Source organism: Camelus bactrianus, chromosome 26 (genome assembly GCF_048773025.1).
Source record: "Camelus bactrianus isolate YW-2024 breed Bactrian camel chromosome 26, ASM4877302v1, whole genome shotgun sequence".
In the NCBI taxonomy this organism is placed as follows: Eukaryota; Metazoa; Chordata; class Mammalia; order Artiodactyla; family Camelidae; genus Camelus; species Camelus bactrianus.
The window spans coordinates 33,561,112-33,581,183 of NC_133564.1; the positions used below are offsets into that span (position 1 = coordinate 33,561,112).

A 20,072-nucleotide genomic window follows, 5' to 3' on the forward strand; every position below is an offset into this window, starting at 1 on the left:
GTGATATCCTTAATGAATATTCTTTGGCATCTAAATACAAAGAGGGAAAGTCCACTCCATTCAAAACCACACTTGTTTTACCAGTGAAACTAAATAGACTGTCGGCTCACAACCTCCATATGATCATTAATAATGCAATTTGTTCTTCTCACTCCCCCAACTTGAAGAGAAACGCTGGGTTGTTGCTTTTTTTCCAGCTACCCACAGAGTCCCATTCATCCAGCCCCTGAGTGCCTGGTCCTGGCAACGCCAAACTGCGAGGTCAGAGCCACGGGATGGGCCAGCTGCCCCTCTTTTCCTAAGAAAGAACTCATTAACACTCCGTTCCCGGGCTCTGGGAAGTACGAGGTCTCCTCAGCGTTTCCAAACATCACGCTGGTAACGGAAGAGGAAAGAGACAGGAAGGCAGAAGCACAGACAGGAAGGCAGAAGCACGGACAGGACTCCCTGGAGATCAGGGTGGAAGGGGAATTCGCATCGTGGAAAATTACTGGAGGTGAACCACGGGTATGCAAAGGACAGGTGGGTGTGTTCCGCTGGACGCAGCCCCTCTTAGAAGGAAAGGAAGAGTCATCAGCTGCACGTGTACCACGCGCCCTACGCTGAGCCAGCGGCACCACCCGTGAGCTCCCTCCCTCCCTGCAACAGTGCTATAGGAACACGGCGGGGAGAGAGCCCCAAAGTGTAAAGAAATCTCCCCAAATGGTACATCGTAAAGGTAGGATTTTTCTGAGTTTGAAATTTAAGCTCTAAAAAGAAAAAGGATCGCAAGCCTTTAGTTCTGCTACTATCCCACATGACCTTGTCTCCAAGCACTGGTCCTCATGAGTGGTTCTCCAACAGCAGGTGGCTGTCTCAAGTGGTAACCTGGCAGATACACTTGCCAGCATCCACAGACTGCCCCGAGACCTTAGGAACATAGACCCACCCTTGTCTCCGGAATCCCTCATCCTTCCTAAGAAGTCAGTGACAAAATCACTCTTGGACAAGTACTTCCTGAGTATCAAAGAACTAGACAATAAGCAGGTACTAAAAATAAAAGCTGAATGCAGGAAAGCAACCACAGGGGCAGAAGAGATATGGAACCTCGCTCTGTCCAACTCACAAAATCATTCTCCACAACGTCCCTCAGGCTGAATCCAGGTCTGAGTTCTCCTCTCCTGTAATCCGATGCCCTGGTGTTCTCGGTGATTTGGCATAGGGAGTGAGGACCACTGAGGAGTGTCTGTGGCTTCATGAATTCTGCTTATGGGAAAAAGTGAGCAGGAGAAGGCAGGATGTGCGTGAGAGTGACTGGGAGTGCATCCATGGGAAAATTACAGACTCAGGTTTGAGAAATTTCCCAGCTGGGATTCGAAAGGCTGGGAAGTCTGCGCCACCCCACCGCCACAGTGACGGAGTTGGACATCCATCGTTAGCGGCACCCCATAAATAAGTCAGCTGTTAATCGAGCCAAAAGAAGCCTACCAAACGTCAACAACTGAAAAGAGCAGTTGCAGAGGAGCACACTGTGATCAATACTGTTTTAACAGTCTAGGAACCCCTGCTGTTCAATGGACAATGAATAAGCATTTCCACTTCCAAAGAATGTCCAAGACACAATCGGTCCCAAAGTGTGGCAATACCCATCCATGTACCTTAACTTCCTCACTTTCATAAATGGAAATCTAAACCTTTAGTCCATTAAACCACATCTGTGTGAGACATATGGATTCCTGAAATGCGAAAAATGAGACAAGAAGACTGAAAAGCCCTTTCCTCATCAGCATGCCTAAAACAACCAGCGAAAAGCGCCAAGAGACTAGAAACATGTCGGCCAACTCAAGCTGCCTGGTGACACTTTCTTTGTGGATAATCATATATATGGTTTTGAATCTTGATGGTAATGTTTTGATATGTATAAATCAGTGGAGTCCTCTGGGTTACAGCAGTGCAAGACAGAGCGGGGAGAGGGTCAGGAACTGTGCAGCCAACTTCTAAAATTATCTTTCTCATGAATATGTTTCAGAAGAGAAAGTGCCCTTGGATGTGATACACCACAAATCACATGTTATATTCTTGACCACATTCCTTCCACATTAAATAATTTTACTGAAGAGAGTTTGTTTTAGGATATAATTGACTTTAAAAGTCATGAGTTTTTCCTCCAAAACATTGTCTTCTGTTATTCTGTGAATGAAACCCAAGGAATCTCTATGGATCGACAAAGACTGGATGAGAAGATGTTCCTTTGTTATTCCGAAGGCTTCCAGTGATGTACACCACTTAAGTTTTCTTCAGTTCAACTTGCTCTGATAACTGGGGATAAGCATAGATACTGTTAGCAGAGCAACCAAGACAAGGAGCAAAATCCTGTTGCTGAATTATTTCAAGTATTTTTTTTAATGTGTAAGTCTAACCAAATGATCCAGCAATCCCACTCATGGGCATGTATCCAGAGGGAACTTTTATTTGAAAAGATACATGCACCCCAAGTTCATAGCAGCACTATTTACAATAGCCAAGACATGGAAACAACCTAAATGTCCATCAACAGATGACTAGATAAAGAAGTTGTGATATATTTATACAATGGAATACTACTCAGCCATAAAAAGAATAAAATAATACCATTTGCAGCAACATGGATGGACCTGAATATTGTCATTCTAAGTGAAGTAAGCCAGAAAGAGAAAGAAAAACACCATATGATATCACTCATATGTGGAATCTAAAAAAAGAAAAAAAAGAGGACAGTAATGTACTCATCTATAAAACAGAAACAGACTCGCAGACATAGTAAAACAGTCTTATGGTTACCGGGGAGAAGGGGGTGGAAAGGGGTAAATTTGGGAGTTTCAGATTTGCGAAAGTTAACCATTTTTATATATAAATAGGATAAAAACCAAATTTCTTCTGTATAGCACAGGGAACTACATTCAGTATCTTATAATAATCTTTAATGAAAAATAATATGAAAACAAATATATGTATGAATATGCGTGGCAGGGACATTGTGCTGTACACCAGATACTGACACATTGTAACTGACCATACTTCAGTTTAAAAAAATGTATGGATCTAGCGGGGAGGGTATATAGCTCAGTTGGTGAGTGCGTGCTTGTATGCTCAAGGTCCTGGGTTCAATCCACAGTACCTCCATTAAATAAATAAATAAAAACTTAATTACCTCCCCCAAAAAACAAAGTTTTTAAATAATGAGATAAAATGTATGGGTCTAATGTTGCCTTAAAGGGTATCAAATAATACTTTTCTATTATACGCCAAGGATTTACCAAGTGCCTCCCATACGTGGGCTCCCTGTGGGATCCTCTTATGAGCATCTTAACACTATAAACATGTGAATCACTAATATGAGGGAGAATGAAATGACTCACAGGCTAAATAAAGATGCAGATAATGTGCTGTTAGAGCATCAGAAAAGATGGGCTAGGACTGGAGAGAATCAGACTTAAGCCAATCTCTCAGAAAGAAACCAAACTGCTCTGTTTGCAGTGGGCTGTGAGACTAAATAACACCATCTTTCCCCTGAATCAGTTAGGATACAAATAGTTGATGTGCCTTCGTAAAAGAGAGTTCTTTTCCAGCACGGTCTGAGGGCTGCAGTTACACTCACGCCCGCTCCGAGAAACTCCTCTGGGCCAGCCCTGCCGCTGTTAGATGCTGCAGCTGCTGGGCACAGGCCAGACACCATCCCAGAACGTGTTTCAGGGAGATCTCTACACTTAACCCTGGCACAGCAAGAAGTCTGGGTTTTCATCTGTTATGGGCTGAATGTTTCGGTCCCCCCAAAGTTCCCATGTGGAAATTGTAATCTCAGGATGTTGGTATTTGGAGGTAGGGTCTTTTCGAGGTAATTCGGTCATGAGGGAGGAGCCCTCGTGCGTCGGATTAGTGCCCTTACACGATGCAGCAAGAGAGCAACCTCACTTTTTTTTTGCCACATAAGGACATAAGAAGCCAGCTATCTGCCTCCCGGAAGAGGGCCCTCCCCAGAACCCAACTATGCTGACACCATGACCTTGGACTTCCAGCCTCCAGAACTGTGAGCAATGCCTGTTACTGACGAGCCTCCCAGTTTATGGTATTTTGTTATAACAGCCCGAGCTAAGCCATCATCTCATATGTGTTACTGTGAGACTTTAGACAAGCCCGTTAGTTCTTAGTCTGTGTCTCCAGATCTGGAAAATAAGGGCTCGGACCAGGTCAGTGATTCTCAGCAGAGGAGGATGGGCTTATCTGCCGCCTCGCCTCCACATTAAGATTCCAGGTGTGTGAGGAGGTATGCTGCAGAGGGAACAGGAGGCACAGACGAATGAAGATGGAGAAGCAGGACCGCATCTAGACTTTGATGTGGAGACGAGGGAGGGGGGCTTTAAAAAGCACAAGTAAGACTTAAAGTTACAGCCTTCCTGAGCATAAGGATTTTAGCAGTCTGGCTGATAATGGGTAATTTGCAGTCAAACCCATGGGTCTGTCCATTAACCAAAGAGCACCTCTCCCATAGCCGGCAGAGTCAGGAAGCACAACTCTCCCCTCAACAAAGTAAATGCTCCAAAAGAACCCATCACACATTCCAGCACCTTACATGCCAACAAACCAGCCCCAACACAACAGAACAGGAGCCTGTGGTTCAGAAATCCCAGGTCGAGTCCCTGTTCTGCCATTAAGTTACTGTGTGACATTGAACTGGTCACCAGCAAAATAAAACTTTGGACCAGGTAATGTCCAAGTTACTTTCCAGCCCAGAGAGTAACTTCCTTCCTTTTTTTCATTCTGCATGAGAATCCATCTGCTCCTAGAATCCCTGTGGCATCTCGAAGATCAGAATTTACATCTCCATGTATGGGCTGTTTTTAAATTGCTGCATGCCCAGCCTTCCCAGGACAGCTGCCCAGAACACAAGTCTGAGAGGCAGAATGGGTGAAGTTTGTTTTCTCTGGCTTCTTTAAGATTCCCTCTGGCTAAATTCTACCCTCAACACTGCCAAGTCTCTGTCCTTCTGGAACTATAGGGCTCGCGTCACTGTGATAGATGAAGAAACTAAATCTTTCACCAAACCTGAATGGGCGTTTTTGAATGATAACTTTTATCTTCTTCCTTCCCAGATGCAGAAATGTCAACAGTTGAGTGATACTATGTTGTTGGTAAAAACTCATGACAAAATTGGACTTGCCTCTCAAATGATCTCTTATTACCTTGCAAATGTATTACTTTTGCTGTATCAATTTCTTAGTTTATTTCATGTTATGCTCCAGCTGCAAGGGAATTGAGAACATATTGTCCACATTTTCAAAAAAAAACTATAACATTAACAGAAGAAATATTTCACCATGAAAATGAAAACTGTGTGTAAATATTTATATAACTGAGTTTATTCAATCACTTTATTGGGTCAGGCCAATAGAAGGATGCTCTTTTTTTTTTTTGTATTGAGAGTGAATGAGACAGGAGACAATGTTAATCTCAATGTTCAAATAAAGTAGTAACATTGCTTATAGATATGAATTTCTATCACAGAATGTAAGGGCTGTTACTCTCAGGGAAACTACAATTTCTGTATACTACTTACTCTCTATACTGGATAACAACAAAATTAAAAATAAGAATGAGAAACACAGATATTTAATCAGTAAATATTTAAAATCATTAAAATATGTTTTCATCTATACCATGGCCAGTTAAGCAAGACGGGGGTAAATAGTAAACAAAGAAAAGAGTGTTCTAGTAATCAGCAATAAAAATGAACACACGATTGGTACACATACCAATAAGGGTGATAATTATGCTGTGTAAAAGAAGCCAAACAAACAGAAAACATACTGTATGATTCCATTTATATAAAATCCTAGCAGATCAGTGTTTGCCTGGGGATGGGCACAGGGGGCTGGGAGGGATCAGGAGGGAGCAGGAGGGGTAGGATGGTGGCATTACCAACAGGCAGGTGGAAATGTCCCTGGTGATGTCTGTATCTTCATTATCTTGATTTGGGGGATGGTTTCACAGGTATATCCAAACTAGTCAAATTGCATACTTTAAAGATGGGAGTTTACTGTGTAGCAATCATACCTCAATAAAGCTATAAAAATTATCACATAGGGAGACAAAGATCGGAGAAAATTTTAAAGATTCAGAGTAGTCAAATTTTGAGGCCGTTAAGATAGCCATTGGATGAAACACTACAGAAAAAAATAAGCTACTCTAAACACAGAACACAGTCTCAGGAAAGTCCTTCTGAGCACTGAAGGGCTATGCCTAGATGATACTCACCATACACATATAATTAACACACATGTAATTAACACATACGCAATTAACATGTGATTAACATGTATGTAATTAACACATTTAACATATATAATTATGAACCTATAAATTTTAATTATATAATTTAATATATAGCATATTAACTTTATTGATATAATTATATAATTATTAAACAATATAATATTTAATACTATAATATATTAAGTTAATATATTGTTAATATCTATCATTATAAATATATATATAATTTTTTATTTCCTTAGGATTTCAGACAGAAGGAGTTTTAACTACCCTCAGAGTGGAAAAAACAACAGCTGGCATACACTGAACACTGACCATAATCCAGGTCCCACTCTAATGGACTGACTCATTTGATCCTCACCTAAGGAGCCTAAGAGACGAGGACCACAATTACGATGAGGCAAAGTTCAGAGATGTTAAACAACCTGCCTGACGTCCTTCAGCACCCCTGCGGTGGAGCTGGGATGTGAACCCAGGTGGATCTCCTGAAATTAACTTTCTCTCCCTCTGCTAGACAAACGGGATCCTGGAACCAGGGTGTGGGTCATGATTTGCTGACTCCCACCTCTGACGGCTTAGAGAAACTCTGTCTATTAACCAGCTACATTTCTAGGTCTGCAGGCTAATCACGGTAGCACAGTAAAGGTCAGTAATGAAGTGATGGTGGAAGTCAGGGGAACCAGAACTCAGCAGGAAAAATAATGCCCAGAAACCAATCAACAGATTTGGTTTTGGCTGTGTCCTCTGTGATGACTCAGGCAAGCCATTTCCCTCCCTGGAGTCTATTCCTTCTTTAGTAAAATCAAGGGTTTGGACTAATCGATTTCTAAGATTCCTTCCAGCTCAGTGATTCTGCCAATTATCTTTTGGGTACTACACTTTGCATTTGGTAACTTGGGTCAAAATTTTTCCATGACACCACTTTTCAGATACAAAGCTTCCTCCATCCCTTAAAACATCTAGACCTCCCCACACATCTAGCAAATCTCTTCATTATTGCATTTCCCAAAGGTATTCTGTTCCCCAAGGGACAGCCCTAAAAGAAGGTCCAAGGAAAAGGAAGAAGGTCCCTCAATCAGAGCCCGCCTTGTTCTCCTGCACACACTGACAATCTTTCTCACTTCAAAATCACTGAGAAACTGATTTGCAAAGTGTGGCCAAGACGGTAGGGTAGGAAGGCCCTAGGTTCCCCTCCTCCCATGGGCACCCCCAAATTACAACTATTTACAGAACAACTATCTATGAGACTGACCTGAAGACTAGCAGAAAAGATTCTCCACAACAAAAGATATGAAGAAGGAACCACAGCGAGATGGTTAGGAGGGGCGGACATGCAGCAGAGTTAAGACCCACACCTCTGGGTGGGTGACCCACAAACTGAAGGAAACCCACAACTGCATGGGTTCTCCCCAAAGATCAAGGGGGCTGAGCCCCACACTGGGCTCTCCAACCAGGGGTGCTGCACCAGGAAGATGAACCCCCAGAATGTCTGGCTTTGAAGGCCAGTAGGGTTGGCGTACCAGAGACCTAGAGGACTGTGGGAAATAGAGACATCACTCTTCAAGGGCACACAAAGTCTCACAAGCTCTAGGACTCAGGGCAGAGGCAATAATTTGAAAGAAGCCTGAGTGACACCCAACTTACTGATCTTAGGGAGGCTCTGAGAGAGGAGGAGGCAACTGGGACCCTCCTGGGGAGGTAGACACTGGCAGCAGCCATTTTTGAGAGCTTGTTCCACCATGTGGATCCTGGTGCTGGCAAGTACCATTCTGGAGTCCTCCCACTAGCCTATGATTGCCGGAGGCTAGCCTGCCCCTCAGTGGGCTGCACCAGTTCCAGCCCCACCACCCTATAAAGAGTTCAAGGTAATGCTCATAAAGATGCCCAGTGAACTTGGGAGAAGAATGGATGAACACAGTGAGATGTTTAACAGAGTTAAAAATAAAAAGAAGAACCAAACAGAGATGATGACTATAGTAACTAACATAAAAAATACAGTAGAAGGCTAGATGATACAAAAGAACAGATAAGTAATCTGGAAAACAAAGTAGTGGAAATTGTCCAGCTGAACAGAAAAAAAATAATTCTAAAAATGAGGACAGATTAAGAGACCACTGAGACAACTCAACTGTACTAACATTCACATTATACAAGTCTCAGGAGGAGAAGAGAGAAAAGGACAGGGAATTTATTTGAAGAAATAATAGCTGAAAATTCCCTAACCTGGGAAAGGAAATAAACACCCAGGTCCAGGAAGCACAGAGAGTCCCAAGCCAGATGAACTCAAAGAAGTCCTCATTAAGACACACTGTCATTAAAATGGCAAAAATTAAAGACAGAATCTTAAAAGCAGCATGAGAAAAGCAACTCGTTACATAGGAGGGAACTCCCCCAAGACGACCATCTGACTTTTCAGCAGAAATTTTGCAGACCAGAAGGGAGTGGCAAAATATATTCAAAACAATGAAAAAAATAAAGAAGAAAGAAAGAATACTCTCCCCAGCAAGGCTATCATTCAGATTTCAGGATATAAAATTAATATACAGAAATCTGTTGTGTCACCATTACAGTAATAACAAACTAAGGAAAAAGAAATTAAGAAAGCAATCCTGTCTACATTTGCAACAAAAATAAGAAAATACCTAGGAGGAAGTCTAACCAAGGAAGTGAAAGACCTGTACTCAGAAAACTATGACACTGATGAAGGAAACTGAAGGTGACACAAACAGATGGAAAAGTACACTGTGCTCAAGGGTTGGAAGAATTAATATTGCTAAAATGACCATACTACTCAAAGCAAGCTACAGAGTCAATACAATTCCTGTCAAAATCACAATGGCATTTTTCACAGAACTGACTTCAGACTACACTACGAAGCTACAGTAATCAAAACAGTATGGTACCAACACAAAAACAGACACATAGGTCTATGGAACAGAATAGAGCCTAGACATAAGCCCATACTTACGTGGTCAATTAATCTATGACATGGGAGGCAAGAATATACAATAGGGTAAGACAGCCTCTTCATTAAATGGTAGTGGGAAAACTGGGCAGCTATGTGCAAAAGAATCTAACTGGACTACTGTCTCACACAATGCCCAAAAATAAATTCAAAATGGATTAAAGACTTAAATGTAGGACCTGAAACCATAAAACTTGTAGAAGAAAACATAAGCAGTATGCTCTCTGACATCAGTCTTAGCAACTTACCTTTTGCTCTGTCTTCTCAGGTAATGGAAACAAAAGCAAAAATAAACAAATGGGACTATAGCAAACTAAAAAGCTTCTGCACAGCAAGGGAAACCATCAACAAAATGAAAAGGCAGCCTACTGAATGGAAGAAGATGTTTGCAAATGATAAATCTGATAAAGGGTTAATATCCAAAATACACTAAGTACTCATACAACTCAATGTCAAAACAAACAACCTGCCTGAAATATAGGCAGAAGATCTGAATACCCATTTTTCCAAAGAAGACATGCAGATGGCCAACAGACACATGAAAAGATGCTCAGCATCACTAATCACAAGGGAAATGCAAATCAAAACCACAATGAGATAGCACCTCACACCTGTCAGAATGGTTATCATCAAAAAGACCACAAATAACAGGAGGATGTAGAGGAAAGGGGACCCTCATGCACTGTTGGAGGGGTTGTAAATTGGTACAGCTGCTACAGAGAACAGTATGGAGATTCCTCAAAAAAGTAAAAACAGAACTTCCATAAGATCCAGCAATTTCACTTGTGAGGTTTTACCTGAAGAAAATAAAAACACTAACTCAAAAAGATATATGCACCTTTATGTTCACTGCAGTATTATTTACATTAGCCAAGATATGGAAGCAACCTAAGTGTCCATTAATAGATGAATGGATAAAGAAGATGTGGTTTACACACACACACACACACACACACACACACACACACACACACACACACACACAGGATGGAATACTACTCAGCCATAAAAAAAGAAATCTTGCCACATGCAACAACATGAAGGGATCTAGAGGGTATTATGCTGAGGGAAATAAAACAGAGAAAGACAAATACCACAATTTCACTTACATATGGAATCAAAAAACAAAATAAACAAAACAAGACAGACTCTTAGATACAGAGAACAAATGGGTGGTTACCAGAGAGGAGGGGGGTGGAAGATGGGTGAAACAGGTGAAGAGGATTAAGTGGTACAAACCTTGAACTATATCAGATAAACAATAAATAAGTCACAGGAATGGAATATACAACATAAGGAATATGGTCGGTAATAATGTGATAACTTTGTATGGAGGCAGATGGTTACTGGACTTGCCGTGATGATCACTTCATAATGTATGCAAATGTCAAATCATTATGTGGTACACCTGAAACTAACATGATATTGTACATCAACTATAATTCAATTAAAAAATTAAAAATATTTTTAAGTTGGTTTGGGCTTTCAGTGGTGAAAAGGAGGCACCCCTCTGCCCGGGAGTTCTTTTTCACTTTCCCTGTGAAGCTCCTGTCATCCGAGACGGTCCAGAGGACTTAGCATGTTGTGGCCATGGGGCCAGATGCCATCTGTTTCCATTCTGATTGGTTCTCTAAAGTGGCTGTTCTCTCTTTGCACTAAAAACACATCACTCTCTCTTTTTAAATGATGGATCTTCTGACCCTTTGGGGAGACATAAAACATAAGAGGCAGTAAATAAGGCAATTGTAAACCATTTCAGCATCTATAAAAGTATCTCCTTTATCACAAAAGAAAAGAAGGAAAACCAGCTGGAAAAAAAAATGCAACTGACAGGGAAGTAGATATCCTTTCGAAAGACTTCTCTGAATTTCCTTCTCCATATTTGGAGGTTGGTGCTGACTTGAAAATTATTTCTGGGAAGAGCACTTCTCACATGTGCTAACTACTTTCACGATGCATTGGTGAGGCAAACTTCACAAAGGAAAATCACAGGAAACAATGTCTGTTTTGCTGTAATTCCACCTATACTTCTGCTCCACATTCTCATTCTGTATTTCATATATTCTCTATCTCAGAACACAATTTATATTTTTATTTTATTTTTATTGACTCATTTAGCAATCAGCATACTATAATAAACCAAAAACATTAAATATAGGTCACCGTTTTCCCCCATAAAACCAGAGATTTAGAAAATTCGCTTTCAGCCTTCATCACTGCACAGACATTGGTTTTATGTGGTTGTGTTCACTCCGTGCACACTGTTTTCTAATTTTTTGCTTGAATTCTGCACGTAACTACTTGGTCCGTATACAGCTGGCATTTTAAATGGAGAAATATTCCATTATATCCATTATACTGCTAAAACAGTTTAATTCAGCCATCTTTTTGTTGGCTGTTTCCCCCAAGTTGTAACTCAGTCAAGCAAATTCAAATAAATGTTGTCTTTCCTTTTTGAGTTATTGCCTCAGGCTGTAATCTGAAAAGGGGGATTACCAGTTTAAGACCACAATCGGCTGGGTGACTTTCATTGTAAATTGCCGGAGGGGTGGGGGTGGCTCTTTAAAACAGGCACTACCACTTCGCACTGTCACCAGACAAATATGAGTCTAGCTTTTTCTTCATAGTCTCTTTAACACACTGGGCTTTCTAGGTTTTATTTACTTGAGGGCGATTTCAAAAGAATGATGTGTAGTCTTTTAGTTCTTTGAATCTGTCATATGTTTGCTTAATACTCCTACCGCCTCTTCTTAAAAACAGGTGTTGATTATCTACTACACTCCAGGTGCTTGATGTGCCTTATAACTCACTTAATACCCCTGACTGCCTCAGAAAGTAGACACTATGCATTTCATTTTCACTAAAGAAACTCAGTCTAAAAAGATTAAATAATGTACGCAAGATTCGAAGGCTAATGGTTGATATTTGAAATTCACTATTTACGTCATGGGGATTCTCCCTTACACCACACTTTTAACATCCTTCCAGTTTTTCTTTTCTTTCTTTTTTCTTTTTGGTTTATTCATCCATTTATTGGGGTATAAGATACACAAGAAACTGATTAAGGGGGCCCCATCTTAAAGGTACAGCCAGTGCATTTTTCCCTACATATACACCAGGCAACCACCACACGGGTCAGACACGGAATCTCTCATCAGCTTAGCTCTTTTCTTTCCTCTGCTTTTTAAATACAGACTGGTTTTGTGCTTCTCATCCCACGTAGGGCCTGGGAACGAAGCTCTCCAAATAGACGTTTAGTCAACTGTTTAATCACAGAAGGTTGAAAACTAGAAGTGACCTCAGACATGATGTGTCTCAACCTCTTAAACTCCCAGGTGTGGAAACTGAAGCCCAGAAGGAAAGTGACTTATTCAGGATCTAATCATTCAGAGCTATTTCTGCCCCACCACATGGCTGGTGTGGACCTGGCTGGCTTCCTGCCCTTCCTTACATGGGAGCCAAGGTGAGGGCTGACCAAGAAGGCAGGGTACTCACCAGAGAACCCGCCAAGGTAAAGTTGTTTTTTTTTTATTGTTATCTTTATTTTTGGATGACTCTTGAAGTAACCAAAGGGTCAAATTATAATAAGATGATGTTACTGTAAAACATTATTTTGTTTTTAACATAGAAGTATCAACACTGGGGATGAGATATGGTTGGAGCTGGTCAGGAGAGGCAGGAAGGATGCTTCAAGTTCCAATTAGGGAGACAGGTGCTGTCTAAGATGCTGGCTTGAGCATCCCCATTTGTGTATTTCCTACACAAGGAGCCCCAAGGAAGAGGAGATAATGTGTCAGATTTAGGGTTATTCTCTTTGTGAACACATGTAGAAACTGTACTAAAAATGTATTCTTATGGACATTCTGATTTCTATAAATTAAAAAAATATTTGAGAACAATAAAGAAATGGAAGAAGGGGGGTTATAGCTCAGTGGTAGAGCATATGCTTAGCATGCACGGGGTCCTGGGTTCAATCCCCAGTCCATCCATTAAAAAATAGATAAATAAATAAACCTGATTACCTCCATTCCCCCCCCCCAAAAAAATTTTTTAATGAAAGAGATTAAAACAACTATAAATGGAAAATAAGAATCTGTTTTAAGACATGATTTTCCATGTCATATTTTAAATTATTTCAAGGCCACTTCAGCTGGAAAATCTCAGTTGTTTTGGTCATGGTGTATGTCCACCTTGGATAAGTTGATATTAATTTTAATATAGCAGAATTCTGTTTCAACATTTAGGGAGGCATTCAGAACTCTGGAGAGGGTTTCAACTGGGAATTCTGCCAAAGAAACAGGGCTTTATTTTTTCTTTCTATCCTGGAAAAACAACAACAAAACAAATAGCAAGAATGAATAAATTCTTTCTTCACTCTTAAACAAAAAGAAGATGTACCAATGCTTGAAATCGAATGAGTTTGCCCAGCAGAGTCGTCTCCTTGGGAGGGTGGACACTTACTCCTATGATCCTCCACTGCTTGTGACTTCTTTTAAAGGCTTTCTTTTTTTTTTTTTTTAATTGGAGTACAGTCAGTTACAATGTGTCAATTTCTGGTGTACAGCGTCATGTCCCAGTCATACACATACATACATATACTCATTTTTATATTCTTTTTCATTAAAGGTTACTACAAGATATTGAATATAGTTTCCTGTGTTATATGGAAGAAATTTTTTAATTTATTTTTATATACAAAAGCCCTCTTTTACAAGAACTTTCAGAGCTCATTTGAGTCAAACAAATAAACCGATTTTACTTTTTTAAAGCTATAAAATTAGCACCAACAGAGTAAAAACTGGATGTGTGCCTTTCAAGTCACTTGAAAGAAAACAAAAATATAACCCATATAATAAAAGCACAGAGAACAAGAAGCATAGAAAGTAAAAAAGATTTTTTAATTGACAAAAGATCAAATTTGTCAAATAAGACAATAAAGGTGAATGGGTTAAACAGACCCCAACTAAGACAAAGATTCTCAGCATCCAATTATATGCTGTTTTTAAGACAGGCCTAAAACCAAATGACTCGGAATCAAACATAAAAAGAAGGGCAAAAGACAGAGAGGGGACACCTCAGAGGTAGAGGGGATGCTTGGCATGCATGAGGTCCTGGATTCAATCCCCAGTCCTTCCATTAATAAATAAGTAAGTAAATAAATAAACCTAATTACCCATCCCCCAAAAAAGCAAAGCAAAAGGTGTCTAGAAAATACAAATGGAAAGAGGGTGTAGATGGCAACATTTATACCAAACAAAGCAGAGTTTGTGGCAAAAGAAAGTTCAACAAGACAGAATGTGTGAAAATTTTCAACTACTAATAAAAATTCCACTTTTAAGAAGCAATTCAGTTTCTCAAACTGGTCAACAGATTTCAATTATAATACTTTTATCATTGGGTGTCCAGGCAAACTGACACACCCAGAAGCTACAATTAAGAAGATAATAGGAAAATGATCAATACAGTATGGTTTCATATGATGAAATAAAATGTAACCACTTAGAGCACAGGAAACTATGCTCAGCATCTTGTAATAACCTTTAATGGAAAAAAATATGAAAATGAATATATGTATGTATATGCAAGGCTGAGACATTGGGCTGTACACCAGAGACTAACACTTTGTAACTAACTGTACATCAGTTTAAAAAACGTTTAACCACTAAAAAACACATTTTAAAAATGCAATGCATGGCAATGTACCCACCATACAATACCAAGTAAAGAGGGAAGATACAGACAGTATACAGCAGGACCTCAATTTGTCTTAAATAAAATATACAGGTAAGATATATTTTTAATTAGAAAAAATACATTTATCAAAATAATAGTCCGGTTAAGTTAGGGTAGATCTTTAGTGATTTACAGATTTTTTTTTTTTTGTATTGGATGAGAATTCTGAACCTCATAGCACCTTCAGTCTCGAAAATCATGAAATTTAGTATTTTCTTCTAAGGACTAACTAGTTTTTAACTGGAATACAGACTATGTTAATTTTCTTTTTTTTTTTTTTTTTAATTCTAGGCTCTCCAAATGAACACGGAATAATTAAACTAATAAATAAACAAAGCGGTAACACAGTTCCATCATCCACTTTGTTCACAAGTCTGTCCTGCAAAGACAGCTTTGCCAGCGTTAGAAACAAGAGTGTGCCAATGCCCCGGGATAACTCTGAACAGAAGTTCCAAACAGATTTTAAGCGAAGGCAGTCTCACGGGAACAGCCTCCTGAAAATCTTCGCTGAATTACTTTGCATTCATTTTGATGTATATATTTTCACATGTTAGGGTATCTCAAAATAAAATTGTACCGATTTATGTTACCATGTCATTTATTTAACGATTTGAAGGAAGACTAGATAAGCTTTTCAAAGGGGGACTCAGTAAGTCACTATACTCCTATATGCTTAAAATGAAATTTGTATTCACTATCAAGATTAGGAAATAATCAGATTCCAGAACTTTTGAGAAGTTCTGTATCTTTGCACAATATCTACCCTCCAAATTATAATTTATAGGCTATTAGTTGGGACTGGAGGGGTCCTAAAGAAAGAAGGAGACCAAAAGGATTCCTGGCAATCATGGCGACCCACTTCCCATTCTCCTGGAAACCACAGTCCAGAGAGTTGGAATGACTCATCCAAGTTCTTAGCCAGCACTTTCTCCTAGCATAGCTGCATCTGTCATACCCTCTGGATTTTCCCTTCCTGCTGCATCTACATAATGTAATTATCACCACCACCCATTCTCTTCCACTTTGAGCTCTTTACCACCAAAGGAGAAGAGAAATTTTTTATGTGGTGGAGAGCAGGCGATTGAACAGGCAAACCTCCCATTTCTCACACGCCCGACGGACCTGCACCGAGCGCCCCCAGGTGTCAAGTTCTACGACAGGGCTAAGCCCCCGCCCTGGGGAGCTCCCAGACCATGTGTTCCCCCACCATCCAAAATTCCAAAGGCTCTCAGGTCCGAGGGGACGTGCTCAGGGTGCTATCGAGGCATCTAATCAGGGTCGGCTACCCAGACTCACGCCCGAGCTGAGACAGGCACGTGGGCGGGAAGATGAGAGAAGAAATGGGAGACAGGGAAACAGCAACCAGGCAAGGGATGCAGGGAATAAATTGAGACATGAGAACATGTGGTGGAGTTTGGGACGCACGAGGAGGTCATTGTGGCTGCACTGAGGATGCCCAGGGGACCATGGACACAGGCGAGGGGGCTGAGAAGGCTGGGAGCCTCCCTAGGTGGAGGAATTTTGTCCCAAAGTCCACGGAGCTGCTAAGGAACCTAACCAAGAAGTGGAAATGTTCAGAGGTGTGTTTTAAAATGTTGCTGCAGGGCCATGATGAGGCTGGACCGGGCAGGTGAAGACCCTGCCGTGGAAACTGCCAGAAGGCTCCAGCTGGAAGGCTGGGGGCCAGGCAAGGAGGGCTGTGCCGGCAGGCAGGCTCAAGGCGACATCAGTGGGCACTCGGGGCAGGGCATTGTCCTCCTGTCGCGGGAGGGCAAGGGGGGATGCTACTCAAACTTGCGACTTTCTTCTTTTTCAAAACACACTCCGAATCATGTACACATTCATGTGTGACAACGGCAAAATGGCCCTGTCCTCAGATAGTAAATTTCAAGGAATAATGACTAAATTCTAACAACAAAAGGGACAGCAGGGGCCAGCGAGGCTGCCTGAGAGACAGCGAGAAACAGCACAGATCTGCTGACCAATCCCTGGATAATGTTACGGTTAGAGCGCCAGGTAAACTTGGATTCAAATCCCAGTCTGGCCACTTGAAACCTTGGGCAAGCTGCCCTTTTTAAATCTCAGTCTTCTCGTTTCTAAAATGCGGGTAATATAGGACCTATCTGGGGAGGTTCATCAGGAGGTTGATATAAAGAGACAGTGCTGGGGGAGGGTATAGCTCAGTGCTAGAGCACGTGCTTAGCATGCATGAGGTCCTGGGTTCAATCCCCAGTCCCTCCATTAAAAAAAGAAAAATAAATAAACCTAATTACCTCTCCTCCACTCCAAAAAAGTGCAAAATGCAGCATCAGATCCCGAGGATTGCTCATCAAATGACCACTATCATATAGTACCGAGGATTTCCTAGGGCTGGAAAAGGATAATTTTTAGATTTATGATATTAGCTTTTACTGTTAAGATATCCTGAGTTCTGGGTATTGGATGAGAAAGGACATCATCACCTCGGCAGGTAGCACTGACTGACAGCCACTGTCACATGCTCCTTCTCTGAATCTATGTATGTACATGCATGACTGGGACAGGATGCTGTATGCCAGAAATTGACACACTGTAACTGACTGTACCTCAATAAGAAATAAATAAACAAAGCCCGCTTTGGCTGTATGATAATGTGAAAACTGGAAAGTGAGACAGTAAAACAAATACAGAATAAAGAAAGTCATAATAGCATTTAAAATAATAGCTAATCTCGGCGAGACTTTTTGTGAGTAAAGACAAGTTTCTTCGAAAATGTATATGGAAAGGCCAAGAACTAAAATCACTAAAAACATTTTGAAAAAAAAGGATAAAGTGAGAGGAGTCGCACCCCATTCTAAGACTCACTACGGAACTGCAGTGATCAAGACAGTGTGGTATTTATCAGCAGAAAACAGACACGTAGATCAATGCAACAGATTTAAGAACCCAGAAATAGCTCTACATAAGTATGTGCGATAGATTTTTTTTTTAACAAAGACACAAAAGCAACTGAATGGAGGCAGGACAGTCTTTTCAACAAATGGTGTTGGAATATTGTATATCCATACACACACACCCCTCCAAAAAGAAAGAATTTCTATCTAAACCTCACACTTTAAACAATAATTAAATCAAAAATGGATCCTCGCTCTCAACATAAGATGTAAAACTATAAAGCTTTTAGGAAAAAACACAGAAGGAAATCTTTGTGACTTAGGGTTAAGCGAAGAATCCGAGACATAACACCAAAAGCATGATCAATAAAAGAAAAAAACACCAATAAATTAAAAAGTTTTGCTCTGCCAAAGATCCTGTGACGAGGAAGCCACAAAAAGGGAAAAAAACTGCTGCAAATCACATATCTGACAAGGAACTTCTATTCTAAATATATAGACTTCCTAAACTCAATAGTAAGAAAATATAGAATCTAGTTTTTCAAAATGAGCAAAAGTCTTGAACAGCCCTTCACCAAAGAGAACATATGGATGACAAATGGGTACCTGAAGAGATGCCCAGCATCACTAGCCATTAGGGAAATGCAAATAAAAAGCCACAATGAGAGGGAGGGTAGAGCTCAGTGGTAAATTACATGCTTAGCAAGCATGAGGTCCTGGGTTCAATCCCCAGTACCTCTGCTAAAATAAGTAAATTAAATAAACCTGATTGCCCCCCCCAAAAGTAAGTCAATATAGAGAGTCAAAAATACAGAAAGGAATAAAGAATATTTAAAAGATTTTTTTAAAGAGAGAAAACCCTTTAAAAAAAAAAAAGCCACAATGAGAATCTGCTTCACATCCATTAGAAATGGCAAAAATTCAAAACAGCAATGCAGAGAAACCTGGGACTCTCACACACTGCTGGTCGAAATGTAAAATGGTACAGTCACCGAGAGAAAACAGCTTGATGGGTTTCTTTTTAAAGTTAAACATATACTTCACATATGACTCAGCAATCACAATTTTAGGTATTCATCCTTTGAGAAATGAAAACATGCTCACACAAAATCAATACATGAATTTTCACAGCAGCTTTAGTTGTAACAGCCAATAATGTCAATTTCCTGGCTTTGACAAAGTATTATAATTACTGAAGACATTATCTTTAAACAAAGCTGGGGTGGCTCTGCGGGAACTTTCTATACTATTTCTTCAACTTCCAGTGAGTCTAATTGGCTTCAAAATAAAAAGTTAAAAAATAGCTGATATTGTTGAGTCCTCTCTACATAGCTGTCCTGTTCTCAGAACTTTGTATTTATCCACATATTAAGTACTTAAATCTTTGTAGTAGGCACTGTGGTCACCACATGTTACAGATGAGGAACTGGGGTTATTTAATCTAGAGGAAGTCAAAGAGGTGGTTTAATTACCACCTTGATGAAGGCTTTTGAGAGCACGTCCAGATGATATAGGACAAAGGAAAGGAAATTTACATTGAAAAAAAGAGAATTTAGTTTGATATTAAAAAATGTTTTCTCGACCACATGAGGAGGGAGAGAACTATGACAGATCACAGGGCAGGTGACTGGGACGTACCTTCAAGGAAGAAGGACAACATGAAACTGACGGTTCATTTTCCTCTAAAGTAAAAATGTGCAGCCTGGGCTGGGCAGCCCCAGGGAGAGCATGTGTTACACGTTGTCTGATTTAATCGGCCGGTTACAAAGTGGGTGTGACCGGTGTGTTTTACGCTAAAGAAACAGCTAAGAGAGGCTGCCTTCCAGCCTAAGCCCCTCAGCTTCCCCAGGTGAACACGTGAAATTCAAGCCCAGGTTCTGCCTTCAAACCCAAACCTTTCCACTGCATTTCACATTCTGCTAAGCTCGGAGACATAAGGGTTACAAGAGTCCTCTGCCTCCTGGCATTAAAAAAAAAAAAAAAAAAAATCAATTACAGTCCCTTCCAGCTGCAAAAATAATCTATCCCTCAAAACGGAGCTAACCTGGTTTTACATCGCCCCCGTCTCCCCTGATCTCTACCAGGTTGTTCTTTTAGGAACTCAATTTGTCCAGCAAAGTAACCTGTGTTTCTAATCATCATTCTCTTTACAACATCCCTGTGGTATAAGTTGAATCAGAGGAAACTAAAGAAAGAAACAAGGAAGAATGATG

The 20,072-nt window shown here is 40.4% G+C and overlaps 1 protein-coding gene across 3 annotated transcripts in view; it reads right to left on the minus strand.

The window, feature by feature from the left end:
- The window catches only part of CSGALNACT1 (chondroitin sulfate N-acetylgalactosaminyltransferase 1), a 257,672-nt gene that overhangs the window by 139,257 nt on the left and 98,343 nt on the right, over positions 1-20,072 (minus strand). The window lies entirely within an intron of this gene.